The sequence below is a fragment of the Pan paniscus genome, chromosome 2 (assembly GCF_029289425.2).
Source record: "Pan paniscus chromosome 2, NHGRI_mPanPan1-v2.0_pri, whole genome shotgun sequence".
Classification (NCBI taxonomy): Eukaryota; Metazoa; Chordata; class Mammalia; order Primates; family Hominidae; genus Pan; species Pan paniscus.
The window spans coordinates 9,202,154-9,216,289 of NC_085926.1; the positions used below are offsets into that span (position 1 = coordinate 9,202,154).

General features: G+C 45.7%; 1 protein-coding gene and 1 long non-coding RNA gene across 7 annotated transcripts in view; one reads left to right on the plus strand and one right to left on the minus strand.

The window, feature by feature from the left end:
* The window catches only part of SRGAP3 (SLIT-ROBO Rho GTPase activating protein 3), a 380,154-nt gene that overhangs the window by 207,593 nt on the left and 158,425 nt on the right, over positions 1 to 14,136 (minus strand). The gene's annotated exons all lie outside the window — the stretch shown is intronic.
* On the plus strand, positions 2,848 to 4,808 carry LOC130541398 (uncharacterized). The gene is made up of 3 exons (XR_008955449.1): positions 2,848 to 3,350; positions 3,784 to 3,845; positions 4,081 to 4,808. It is a non-coding gene; the product is annotated as an uncharacterized LOC130541398 (long non-coding RNA).

Consider the following 14,136-nt stretch of genomic DNA (forward strand, 5'->3'; position numbering starts at 1 on the left):
CAGGAGGGCTCTATTCAGAATAGTCTGAGAGCATGTCTGGGACCAGTAGGAAATGGGTGAGAAAATCCAGAAGTTTCATGTCCTTCACATCTCTGTCATTCCTGATTGAGTCCACCCCTGTCATTTTCACTGTGGCCAAATTAAGGCCTTAAAGGAAGAATTGACACCCAGCATCACAGAGTAAATTGATAAAAAGAACCCAGCTCTCCCTGAATCTCTTATTTTCCTATAATCCAGAGTTTAAGACAGGAGATGGACCTAAGAGTACAGTCATAATACTATAACCATTTCTAAATGCTTACTATGTGCCAAGTACTATCCTAAGTGCTTTTCATGTATATTCGCATTTAATCCTGCCAGAACACTGAGAAATAATCATCCCCGCTTAACAGGTGAAATTGACACACGCGAGTGGTCAAGTAACCCATCCAATATCCCAGGACCAGTAAGTGACAAAGTAGGGATTGACACACGGCAAGAATAGAACAGAACTGGGTCTAGAAACATCCTCACACAATCGGTGGAAGATTCTGGTAATTACACCAACACATACAAAGTCAATTCGCATTGGAAAAATACCCCATGAAGGCCCAGTGATCTTTTCAGCCCTGGTGATGTCAAAGGCTGCAGAATAAGGAGTGGAAAGTCCTAGTTACCATGACAGGAAGCACCAGTGAGTGATTTAGAAGGCAGGAGATGAGAACAGGCAATTCAGCAGGACTCAGGTAGGACGCTGAGCTCTTGGCATGAACAGATAGGTTTCGCCATGGTCTCGAGTATGACAGGTTGGTCCCAAAAGGTCCAATTTTGCTCAAAAGATTCCCTAAAACTGAAAATGTAGTATAATGGAATATCACTGGCTGGCTCCAATCCTCAGGGCTTGCTGTTTCAGAAGAGAAAGAGGTGCCCATCGATGTATTTATAGGCTTAAAGCTGGCATGCACTGAAGCTACCTGGGGTTACTCAACAACTGTTTTAGGGCACATTTCCTCCATCTTTTTGTTTCATTAGGTTTTAGTCTGTCAGCTATTTGGGGCCTGAATTAGGATTTCACACACATCCAGAGCCAAATGACAAAACAAACAAAAGAAGCCCTGTGACTAAAACAGAACTTGGGGTCAGCAGCTCGGTAAGGGTGGCCCCGTGGAAACAACTCCTGTGTAGGATCAAAGGAAAGTCAAGTGGTATGTCACATCCCAGGGCTGGGGACCCTTAGGGGAGGGGAGCCCCACTGCCTTGAGCTCAGCCAGTCACCCCTTTGTTCCATGACCTTGGCCTGCAAAGTTCTTCCCTCCCATCCCTGAGCAAAATCCTAAAGTTCCTTCAAGTTCTGGCCCAAGTGTCGACTTCTTTGGGAAGTCTTCCCTTACTCCATCCCTACCCCACCTCTTCTTCCTACAGAAGAAAAAAAGAAGTTTCTCCTCCCCCTCCTCCACACTCTGTCCTCAGTTCCCAGCCCATCCCACAAGTCTCTGGAGACTGGGAGAGCATAGGTGTGGAGTCGCCCTCATTCACCACTTTAGAGAGACTGGAACAACATCAGCAGCCCTGTGGAGGCAAACCTAGGCCCAGACACTATGGTCTCCCGGATTATAATGATTCACACATGGAAAACACTGGAGAGAAAAAGCTGAAAAGGAATATGCTACCCAAATTTCTCTACCATGAGCAAGTATTGCTTTTATCATTGGAAAAACATAAAATAAACATTTTAATGGACTGCACATTTCTCAGGCTAAAGGAGCTAATAGTGTTTCCTATTGTGTGGAAAATAGACCTGAACCCATCCACAGGATGCTGAAGAATCCACAAATTACGGCAGGCACTGACAGTGCCTATGTACATGGGAAGGAGGAAACTCAGCCTGCCTGGGGCATCAGGGAAGGCTCCACACAGGACAGGATGAGTGAGAGCTCTCCAGTTAGACTAGGGAAGATGAGGCAGAAGGGAATTCAAGGCAGAAGGAACAGTATGGTCAAAGGCAGAGTCATGAATGTGCAAGCTAAATAATATGGCTGGAATGTGGGAAATATGGGAGATGATATCATTTGGATGGGTGTCCCCGTTCAAATCTTACATTGAACGATAATCCACAGTGTTGGAGGTGAGCCCTGGTAAGAGGTGACTGGATCATGGGGGCAGATTTCTCATGAATGATTTAGCACCATCCCCCTTGGTACTGTTTTCACCATAGTGAGTTCTTGTGAGTTCTGGTTATTTAAAAGTGTGTAGCATCTCCCCCCTCACTTTCTCTCACTCCTGTTTTTGCCATGTGATATGCCTACTCCCCTTTCAGGTTCCACCATGATCGTAAGTTTCCTGAGGCCTCCCCAGAAGATGTTGGCACCTTATTTCCTGTAAAGCCTGCAGAACCATGAGCCAATTAAATCTCTTTTCTTTATAAATCACCCAGTCTCAGGTATTCCTTTATAGCAATGCAAGAATGGCCTAATACTGGAGAGAATCGTGGATGTGAGGTATGCAATAAAAGGTTAACTCCACTAGCTTGGGGTCCTCAAACTCTGCACCTTCCAAAGAAAGAACTGGCCCTTGACCAGCCCCCGGGAAATAACCTCTGAGCCCTTGGAATATCGTGCCTGATGGAATAGAGTATCTTTGTATCACTGGGGCTTTGGGCCACCCCACATAGTTTATGCTAACAGTGTAATTCATGATAAAGGCCTGTTTTTGTTTACCTGGAGTCCCAGCCCATGCTGTATTGGTTTGATTCCAGGCATGCAGGGGTTGCATAGAGACTGAGTAGCCAAGGTCAGTCACGTGGGTGACTCATACCTCCATGACTGACTCCCTTCTCCTAACAAAAACCCTGGACACCAAGGGGCAGTTGGGTTTCCCTGCTATGTTTTGTCACACATCATTGCTGGGAGAGTTCAGTGCTATCCAAGTGACTCCCCCGGGAGAGGACAACTGGAAATTTATGCCTGGTGTCTTCCTGGACTCCGACCTATGGACCTTCTTCCTTGGATGATTTTAACCTGTCTCCTTTTGCTGCAATGAACCATAACCATGAGTATATCAGCTTTTCTAATTTTTGTGAGTCCCTCAAGTGAATTATCAAACCTAAGGTAGTTTTGGGACCCCCATCACAGAGAGTCAAACAGGGGCAGGGCAAGAAGAGCTGCTTTTCCTGGAAGGCTAATGAGTCTGAACTTCGCCCTGGAGGTAATCGTTATAGTAACTCCAGGCTCTAACCTGGAGCTGACATGATAAGGTCAAATGTACACCTCTAGAAGACTTCCGACTGCAGAGGGGAATGGATGGGGGAGCTGAGGGAGGAGAGCTGAAGCAGGAAGACCATGGCCTGGAAAGAGATGGCTGAACCAGTCCAGGTAAGAGCTGGTGGGCCCTTGGTAGTGGGCAGTGGCCACGGCAAAGGACTAAACTCAAGAGACAGAAAATAGATACAACAAGACTTGCCAGCCAATTAGACTGTGGGGTGAGGGAGACAAGTCAAGGACGACTCCCAGATTTCTGGCCTGGGCAATTGGAGGGATGATGAAGTCAGTCACTGAAGTGAGAAATCCTGAGTGGGGAAGCTGATGTTCAGGGGCTTGAGGGAGGTTCTGACCCCCAAGCCCAGCCTGGTACTTTCACTGTGTTCATTTCTACAATTCAGGAACCATCCGATTGCTTTTTTTTCTCTCCTTGAAGCCATCCCCTTAGCCCTCTGCCCACAGTGATCACTAACTGATTGCTCCTCCTTAAAAGCCACCGAAAAGTGTGCTTGGCTGATCTCCCTGACCTCAATTTCTCTGCTGGCAGAATCACAAGAAAGGCATCAGCACCTTCTGTGAAATGGGGAACCATGCAGAGGAGGTGCCCAGGTGGGTGGCAGGGGCCTAAATAAACCACAGCTATGCGAGGAGGTTTCAAACACCAAGTGCTGGCGGGAGATAGGGATCCTGGGCCAGACCCTGGGGAGGTGGGACTAAGATCCCTGTGACACTGGGTTGGAGTTGGGGGCAGGGTTGAATGAAATCATGAGAAACAAAGGCTCTGGGGGCTGCACAGAACGAGACCCCTTGGCCTGGGGCTAAGCTGCACTTTATGCATTTCCAGGTGGCGAGGAGTCCATGTCAGCTGCCGTCATCCACACCACAGATCAGACATGGCAAAGAGTGGCCAGGCCTTCTGAGTGAAGGTGATCCAACCTGTCACCAAGCCTAAGGGCAAATCCTGGCTGTGCTGTGATGGCTCCAACAACCCCAAACAGCAGCGCAGAGGCTGCAGCCGCCCTCGGAGGCATCGCTGGGAAACGCTCATTAGCAGCCTTCCATTGCTCACCCGCCCCATCCCACCTCTGTGCATCCCAGATCATCAGCCAAGTGCACAGCTGGCTTCCATCCTCGGAGCCTTCCTCCTTCATTTGCCTATTCAGCACTTACAAAGGCCTGAGTTGCAAAGGGGCTTACAACCCATTCCACCCAGAAGAAAGAGAACTGAGACTGAGCAAGACAGAGAATGGGTGGAAGGGGAGATGAAACCAAGCAATCTCTAGATCCCAAATGGGGACCCTGATGTAGCAAGAGCCTCTTCTAAATCCTTTTCCAATAGGGTAATATGGAAAATAGTTGAAAGCACAAGCCAAGTGGGGCTGGAATCCCAAATGGGCCATTTACTAGCTGTGTGACTGGACAAGTAATTTCATATTTCTGGGCCTCGATTTTTCTCATCTGTAAAATAGAAAAAAAAAAACCTATGTCATAACGTTGATATACAGATTAGATGAGCTAAGATCTAAAATGTCTTCTATTCAGTAGGTGCTCAATAAATGTTATCTATTTTTACGATTGAGTCTCTAAGTCTGGAGATTAAGGAGGAAAGTTTCACATGCTGGGTTCTGCAGGTAATACAGTGAGACATGGTTTCTGTACTCATGCTCCTAACTTAGGTGGCAACAGCTGAGAGGATAGTCTGAGGCTATGCAGGGCTGAAAGCCTCCTGAGAGGTCATCTGATCCCCTGTTTTCATGGGTGAGAAAACAGATGTAAAACAACCTTCTCCCAAAGTCAACAGCAAGATAGTGCCAAAGTCAACACTAGAACCCAGGGCTCCAGGCTTCTATTGTTCTTTCCTCTCCAATAAAAACCTAATGACAGGATGCCACAAGTCAGGACGTGAATAAAATTTCAAATAACTTGCCATAGAGAACACTGTGCCCTGTCCAGATCCCTGTTCCCAGGCCATGTACCATCCCTTGGCTGCTTTGGGTGGTGGCTACCAGTGGCTCACAGCTGCCCTGTCCTCTGGAGAATTGCCACCCCCACCGTCCCCACACCCAGCTGATGAGGGAGATTATACCCAGTGCCGTGTTGGCAAATGTTTAGCAGCCACTTTCTGGTGGGGTAGGAGGAGCCCTGGCTTGAGTATTTGCCACTTTCCCTGGTGTAAATATTCCCACCATGGCCGACTCCAAGCTCCCAGCAAGACATCACCGAGGTGGAGTTGTGGAGAGATGCACATAGCTCTCCATCACATAGTGTTTCCACCATAAAGATCCAATAACCAAAAATAACTGCAAGTGCACAGATTTTTAAAACTGTAGTAAAATAATTAGGAAGTGATGACTTTTGAATATGTATTTCCATTGTTTTAGCATTATTTACTTAATTATAACTTTATATGATTTAATTGTTAATAGTGGCTCACAACATTCCTAAAAACGTGACCACCACAAGCTCGTAAGGGTCAGGTCCAACACAACACTGGTTTACCCCCCACTCCCACCCTGCCAGCCTGAGGCCAGTGACTGATGACATGAGGATACAAAAAGCTGGCTGTTCATCTCATCTAGGGGTGAGGAACAACTTGTGGTGTGATTAACAGCAGAGCTCCCATGGATCAGGCCCAGACTAGGATTACCTGAAGCCACTTCCTCCCTCAGCTCCTCCCCTTCCCCATCCTTCTGTTGCCACCTCCTTACAGGTATTTCCAGAAAGGCACACCAATAAACAGCATGCACCCAAGGCCCCGTCTCAGGCTCTGTTTCTAAAAAACTCAACCTAAGCCACGCACACTGGCTCACACCTGTAATCTCAGCACTTTGGAAGGTCAAGGTGGGAGGATCACTTGAGCCCAGGAGTTCAAGACCAGCCCAAGCAACACAGCAAGACGCCATCTCTACAAAAAATAAAAAAATTAGCCAGGAGTGCTGGTGTGCGCCTGCAGTCCTCGCTAATCATGAGGCTGAGGCAGGAGGATCACTTGAGCCCAAGAGTTTGAGGCTACAGTGAGCCATGATCACACCACTGCACTCCAACCTGGGTGATAGAGCAAGACCCTGTCTCCAAAAAAAACAACAAAAAAGAAAAGAACCCAATTGAAAATACTTGTACAGAGTGAAAATTTAGGGAGAAAATTTAGAAAAGATCATTGTGGCTTTGGAGGAATCCCAGGAAGCTTTCTGCAGGAGGTGGGATCCAAAGAGTGGGTAGGATTTTGATTTGGAAATGAAAGCCAGGAACCCTCCAGACGGAGAGAGTAGTTTAATCCAGGTGAAACCAACAACCATGCATTTGACGAGTCCGTCTGCCAGGCGGGGCGGGGTTTTCCTAGAGACAAGCCATGAGCCCTGGGGACCACCCATTAAGGACTGCCAAAGTTGGAGGAGGGGGCGTTTCCATGGCTACGGTGTGATTAAGAAAGATGTGTGGCTCTCTGGCAAGGGCAGTATGGTGTGCTAGTTTGCATTAGAAACATCATCTGTACCAAAACCTTTGGAGCCAGAAGGTCGTCTTTGGATCATTTACTGCCACTGATGGATGAAAGCTTTCAGTTGTAAAAGAGTAAATACAGTATATTTATTTTAATAGTTGTGTTTTATGTTTTCTTTGCTCTTATTTTTGCTTTTTCTTTGTTTTTAATTTTTTAATTGAGACAAAATATACATAACAAAAAATGTGCCCTCTGAAGCAGCCTATCTTTTGTCTTAGAGTTACCTCCAATATACAGCATCAATGCTGACTTTTTATTTGCAGAAGTTTGTAACATTTCCCTCCAAAACAATTTGTACAGAATAGATGGATCAGTTTAAAGAAAAATCTGCAGAAAATAATAAAGGTGACATAAACATGGAAAAATGCAAAGGTAAGACACAAAAACCCTACATTTTGCAAACTAGTCCAATACTCTTATTTTAAGATAGCAAAGTTGCACCCAGATAAAGTAAGGGAACAGCCAAAGGTCAGGCAGCCAGTTAGGTGCAGAAACAGGATTAAACCCAGGTCTTCTAATCCCCGTTTCTACATTTTCCACTCTGGCAGGATTTCCATTTTAAAGAGGGAAGAAAAACAACATATTCTTTTCTAAAACACACCTCTCCAAAGTTTTCGTCCTCCGCATTCAAAGATGCACAACAGAGAACACACCAGGTTCTTTTTCACTCATGACAAGAAAAGCCACCTTCCCTTTTAAATCAGCCTCAATGATGGTTTTCAGGGTAGAAAAGGGATTCGTATAGATGACAGGGTGTACTGGCCTAAAGAGGACACAAATCCTCTAGAAATCTGTCACCCCTGAATTCATCATTCTGCTAACATCAGATGTCAATGCTAGAAAGGAAAGAAAAGTTGGCATTTTGATGCCAGCCTCTGCCTCTAGCTGTTCCACAGGACATGCCTGTCAAAGAGGTGGCCCGTTTTCCAAACTAAAATCTACAGGCAAAGTTGGTTTAAAAGTCATCCTGCTGAGAACTGTGAATTGGGAGATTGGCTCTGCCATGAAATGGCTGTGGATCTCCAGCCTCCTTTCTTAATCGCTCCAGGTCTCAGTTTACCCACTTTCAAACAGAGATAATAGTTCCTGTTTATTTCAATATCAGTTAAACAATCACTAAACGCTTGACAACTTCACAGTTTGCAAAATGTTTCTTCTCATTTTGTAGTGTCTCATTTAAACCACACAACTGTGTCATATGGGTATTATTATTTAACAGATTGGGTGACAGACTCCAGAAGACCATGTAACTTGTCTATAGTTGTGAGTGGCTCTGAAACCCAGATCCTGTGATCCCAGATCATGCATCTCAGAAGTTTAGAAGTACATCACCGGCATTTTCCAAAGCATATGCTTCAGAATCCATTCTCTAACTACATTGTTATTAGTTATTACTTTCTAAAAGAGGTGTCATAATCAAATAACATTGTGTTAAAAGTTTAAAGGGCTTCCTTCACAGCCATGGGACTTTAATATGAATTGTGTATCTCCAAGAGGGAATAGAATATGAGCCTTTCCAAAACGTATTTGTCAAATTACCCAATTTAGGTACAATCTCTTTCTTAACAATAATATTCCAGAGAATATTTGGGAAATACAAAAACTATCCTATTGTAGTTATTCTTCATTATATTATGACTTCCAGGTAGGTTGTCTGTTGCTTTATAGAAACTAGTAAACTGTGTTATCATACAGGGCACAGGCCTTTCTATAGAGACTGTCTTTCAAGTCTGTAACAATTAGACTGGTCACAGCCTATTTGCTCCAAGGAACACTGGATGACAAGGCTTTCTGTCATTACATCTGATTTATGTTCAGATGTTTCCAAAAAAGTTGAACATTCTTTATATGTCTACATGGCCTTAGCTACATGTCTCGGGCAACCAGTATTTATTTAATGTTTGTCTTGCCTTTTATCTGTGTTTTATTATTTCTCTACATAGGCCCACTGAGTCAAGGAAGACATCTTCTTCTTCAGAGGCTGTTCAATTCCCACATGCAGTGATGAGGAAGACTGGGGTAATAAGGAAGGAATAACTCCCTCTCCTTATACAAGGTTCTGGGAAGAAACCACGGGGCCAGCTTCCTGGACTTACAATCTACCTAGCATTCAGTAGCCAGTGTTTGGTTTGGTGCTGTGCTAGTACTGTCTTCAAACTCTTAATTTTTGAAAAGGGGCTTTACCTTTTCATTTGTACAGGGCCCTCCAAATTATGTATCCAGTCCTGAGCAACCACTGTTTAATTGTAAGCTCCATGAAGGCAAAGACCATGTCTGTCTACTCCCAGCACCTGGCATTGTGTCTAGCACAGGATGAATAGGTCAATAGGTGCAAGGAAGAGGTTGCAGGGCCCAGAGGCCTCGTCCTTTCTCTCCCCAGCAAACGGGGCTATGACTGTCCTTTCTTCTAAAGGGCATTCACATGTAAAACAGGCCCAGGCACCAAACAAGAATGAAAACTCATACACAAACTGGAGGAATCAGCCAGCACAGAAAATTAAAACCCCAGCCTGTAGAAAGACAAGCAAGAAAAGACGGGCAGCAAGCAGACACACTGTCCTCTCTCTCCAGATAATGGGACATTTTCCAGCACTTCTCGCAGCGACAGCCAATTTCAGAACAGAATCCTGACCTGAATGTGGCGCATTTTCCTTCCTGTCCCCATCCAATATCTGCCCCCCTTCCCGTCCTTTTTAAGCCAGCTATCTCCAATCCCCAGCACCTCTCAGCTGCTAAAAGCCTGAAAGGTTTAATCTCCAAGAAGGATGCTCAAGGGCTCCGTTATCAGAGTTACTTAATTCTGCATTTGCAATGGGCTTAATCATCTGCATCAGACCACACTCCCGCGACTCACTCACACGCGCTACCTCTCTGCTCCAGCTGAAAGTTCTTCTCACTTCATCAGCACCTCAGAAGCATTCATAAATGCAAATGTGTACTGGCAGAAGTCAGGGTGGAGGGTTCGGTTTTGTTTTCCCGTTTTTCAATCACACCAATGTGCTAGCAACGCTGACTGAGATTTTTTTTTAAGCCATGGCATTTTACCTCCCACCACCAATCAAATGGTTTCCAATGTCCTTTGTTTTTTTCTTTGTTCACTTTATATGACTGCTGTGACAATACTTTCCATGTGGCTCTATCACCTCCAGAGGCCTCATTTCTAATGGCTGTATAATATTCCATCAAAGAGTTGTAACATTATTAAATAGGTTCTGCTTTTGTTTTTTATTATAAATAGTGCTACAATGATCATTTTCGAGAGCATGGGATTTAAAGAACTGCATTCAGTTTTTGGCTGTGTCTCTTCCTAGTTATTGAGTCCCTAAAGGGGAAGCAATCGTATTCTCTAACTCAAAGCATGGCTGATGGGAAAGTGCTTTATAAACTATATGAGCACTCTACAATTACTCATTCTTTCTTGACATGCCAAGCCCCATCCAAAAAGATTTACAAACACTTGGTCTCTGTCCCCTGGAAATGTGCCATTGAGACAGACACCATTGAGCTCTTAAATAAAGGAACAATGACAAAAAAGAAATGAAAAACCAGTATAAATGCTTAAGAAAAAAATCAAGCCTTCAGAAAGGCCTTATGAATTGCAAGTCACACTGTCAGGCTGTAGGTTGGCTAGTAAACCAGGAAAATGGCATTTAAATGCAAGTTGATTAAAGGAGAGGCTGACAATATGGTGGCTGTATGCAAGGCATCGCCTGTGTGCTTGGAGGGGAGCATAGCTACAGCCAAGAAGGTAAACTGTGTCCCATGAGGACTAATACCATGAGCTGTAAAAAGAAAAAGTATGTGTCCTTTATATGTCACCAATATACTTTGTTTTTAAGATAAATAAGCTATATTATCAAAACTAAAATTGTTTCATTTGAATAAACTTTAGAAAGAACCTATATACAGTAAGAATATGTTATTAATATTTAGGTGGTTGGACAAGGATTCTTTCATTCACTCAATATGTATTTGTTGGTGCCTATGACATGCTATTTTGCTATATTCTAGCACAAATAGAAAGATGAAAAAGACAAGCTCCCAGCCAAAAAGGAACACACAAAAGACCATAGTAAATGTGAGTAGTGCCATCCTACAAAAGTACCTGCAAAATGTTATAGAAGCAATAAGGAGAAAGCAAGTAATTCTGCCCCCAAAAAGGCATGGGCTGAAAAGGTCTCACAGCTGAAGCCAGTTTTGACCTGGGTCTTACTGGATGAGTAGTTTCCCAGGCAAAGAAGGAAGACCATGAAGGCGTGTGTGCCTCCCTGGGATAGAAAGCAGAAGAAATTTCCAGATCCCAAAAAGACAGGGTTCCAGGCAGAATTGTTCTGCGCAGTCCAAAGACCACGTACATCAATATTATCTGGGGTGCTTGCTTCAAATGCAGATTCCTGGGCTCCACCATAGACGTATTGAATCCCGTGGTGGGGCCCAGCAATCTACAGCTTACTAAGGTCCTTAGGCCAGGCTGACACACACTCTCATTTAAAAACCAGCAGTACCAGTAACAGAATGGCACTTTCCAAACAAAACTCAAGTCATGACTACCCAGAGATGATCAGCTGCCAGTGGTTTGGAAATGCACCGAGGGAGGCCCTGGAGCAGAGGAGGGTCAGCATGTTGGCACCTCCCTCAAGCCAATTCCAGAGGCCTCCCTCTGCTCTTGACAATCAGCCAATCCTGGTCCAGATGGATATATTCCCCATTCAGGCACACATCATTTTGTTGGCTTAATATTGGTTTTCTAATAGGAAGGCTCGGTGACAACAGACCAGACATGAAGGACGGTGACGGAAGCCAACCATGCCCCACACTTGCCCTCTCAACCACCACCTTTAACCCACAAATCAGGCTGGCACCCCCAGCCCCCAAGACCTCAGGTGAGGAAAAGGGACTGTAAGCTCCTCCGACATCCACTGGCCACTGACCCAGTGTTGAAGCCCAGGTGATAGAAAAGCCTGGAAGCCAAGGCAGATGTTCAGCCAAATTAAGTGGTTCCAGGAGAAAATGAAAACTTGCCTGCTGAGACATCTGGTGTCCATTAACCTCCTAAGCAGAACTGCAGCAGAGCCATCTGCTGGAACAGACTCTCCAGAGGCAAAGAGCGTCCCCGCCCTGTGTGCCTCTGCCTGCTCCCAGCAAAGGCTTGGCCTTGACAAGAGAGGAAAAGACCAGTCCACTTGCCTTCAGGACCCTATAACCGGTTCCTTCCTAACTAGGGAGTCAGCAGGAAGAACAGTCAAGAGACACCTTATGAGGCTCCAATCACCAATGACTTGGCATTTGTCATCAGGGAGAGTACACTGACATCAAGGAGAGCTTATTCTGTATCAAGTGCATGTAACACTCAAGGAGACACGTTACAGAGACTTGAGTGTTACTGGAGGGATGTAATTCTTAAGTTGCCTAACTGATAAATAAAGAGAAAGGAAAGACACAAACATTTCATGAAGACCTACCATGGGCCAGGCAATGTGCTGTGCATTTTCAGATCCATGTATCTCATTGAATCCTTACAACCACTCTGTGCGTTGGGTGTTACTATTTGCATTTTACGAATGGCAAGGATGGGCTTCAAACTCAGGCCTTTCAACTTCCAGAAAAAAGTCGAATGCTTCTTTTGCTAGAGGACTGTGCCACAGTGAAGCCGGTTTCTTTGGTTTGGAGGATGGGGGGAAGGGAGGCGGGGGAAGGGTTATAACAAAAGCTATTTGTGGGGCTATAACAAAAGATTATGCATGGATGGGGTTTGCTGCCTTTGATGCTTTTGAAGATGACCAGACTAAGTCTTGAAATGTATCCATAGAAACAGCTATGGTGGGAGCAGCAGCCAAATTAGCTCGCCCTTGAGGCAGTTGGATTGGGGACTCTGGAGACTCTTCCTTGATGAAGGAAGAGTGGTATTAGTGCCCACGTTATCTGCCAGCCTTGGCCTCTTCTGTCCCCATAGCTGGACCAGCTGAAAGCTCAGCCGCCTCCCAAGACACAGCCTATCCAGACACCAAGCTTTCCATGAAGCTAAGCCTTTGTCACCCTCTAAGCCCCAACTCCAGGGAGCTGAAAATCCTCCTGGGGCAGCTCCTGCACAGGATACCACTCTGATGTTCACTAGCCTGCCCTGCTCCAGCAAAGACCTGCGCTCTAAAGTGAACTCTTGTCTGGAGCAGAGGTTTCCCTGCCAAGGCACAGACCTCCACATGGAAACTGCCTGCCTGCCCCACCGTCGAGCCCCCTCCTGGATTCCTGCACCATCTCTGCTCACCCCCTCGAAACCCTCTGTCCACTCTGTGGGAACCCCCGAGCTGATGCTGGGCCTGAATCTCCCACAGGCCTGGGACTCTGTGCCTCGCAGCTGAGGCTTCTAGTGTTGTCCCTGCTGGAGTCCATGCCCCATGCCAGGAGGGCAAGACCATTCCCCCAGCTGCCCACAGTGGCTGACAGCTCCCAGCGGAGCCCCTCTCCAGAACATGCTCTAGGCTGAAGTAAGCCTCCTTCCTTTCCTTTTGTGGGAAAACCAACTGCAGTGACTGGTTGATGGGAGGGCATAAAATTCAGCCACTTCTCCCCAAGTCAGGCCAACTCCAAAAGTCACCCTAGCTTCAGCAACCCTTGTGGGATCAGCTGAGGCTTTCCAGCCCAGTTCATCTTCTCCTCTGCCCTCCTCCATAGACACCGATCCTGAGAGTAATCCTCAGGGAACTTACTGCACAGAAGTCTCTGACTCCCAGTCTGTTTCTCAGGAATCCGGTCTCATAAAGACATTTTTGTCCTCTTCAAACTGGAGGGCACCATATCCCATGCCCCCACCAGCTATGTCCCTGCAGCTGCAGCTTGTCACTATGACCAAAACAATCACCCCCTCTCCCAAGCTCAGGAGAATCACCCTGAGCCTTGAATTTGGATTCTAGTGCTAACTCTGCCACTTAGGTGCTGGGCACCCTGGGAAACCACTTAACCTCTCTGAATCAATTTCCTATCTATACATTGATAACTAAACACTGGGACAGTTATCCTGAGAGTTCACAGACATTTAAAACTATCTTGTTCATTTATCAAATATTAACTGAGAACCGACCACATGTTTGTTTCCATCCCTCAGACCCTAGCCTAGATGTCAATTCTTCCAGGAAGCCCTCTACAGCCCTCAAAGGAGAGATCGAGAACTCTTCTGTGCTCCTGCACCCTCTGCCCACACCCTTACTGCAGCTGCTACCCTCTAAATTGCAATTGCCTGCTTTTTGTCTTTCCCTTATATTGGTCCCTGAGCTATAAGGGGATGGAATGTGTTTATTCAATATTGTATGCCCCTGTGCCCACCTCAGAGCCTGGAACATGGTAAAGGTTCAAAAATATTTGGGAACTAATTAAGTAATAAAGCTAGGTGGTACAGAAAAAGCA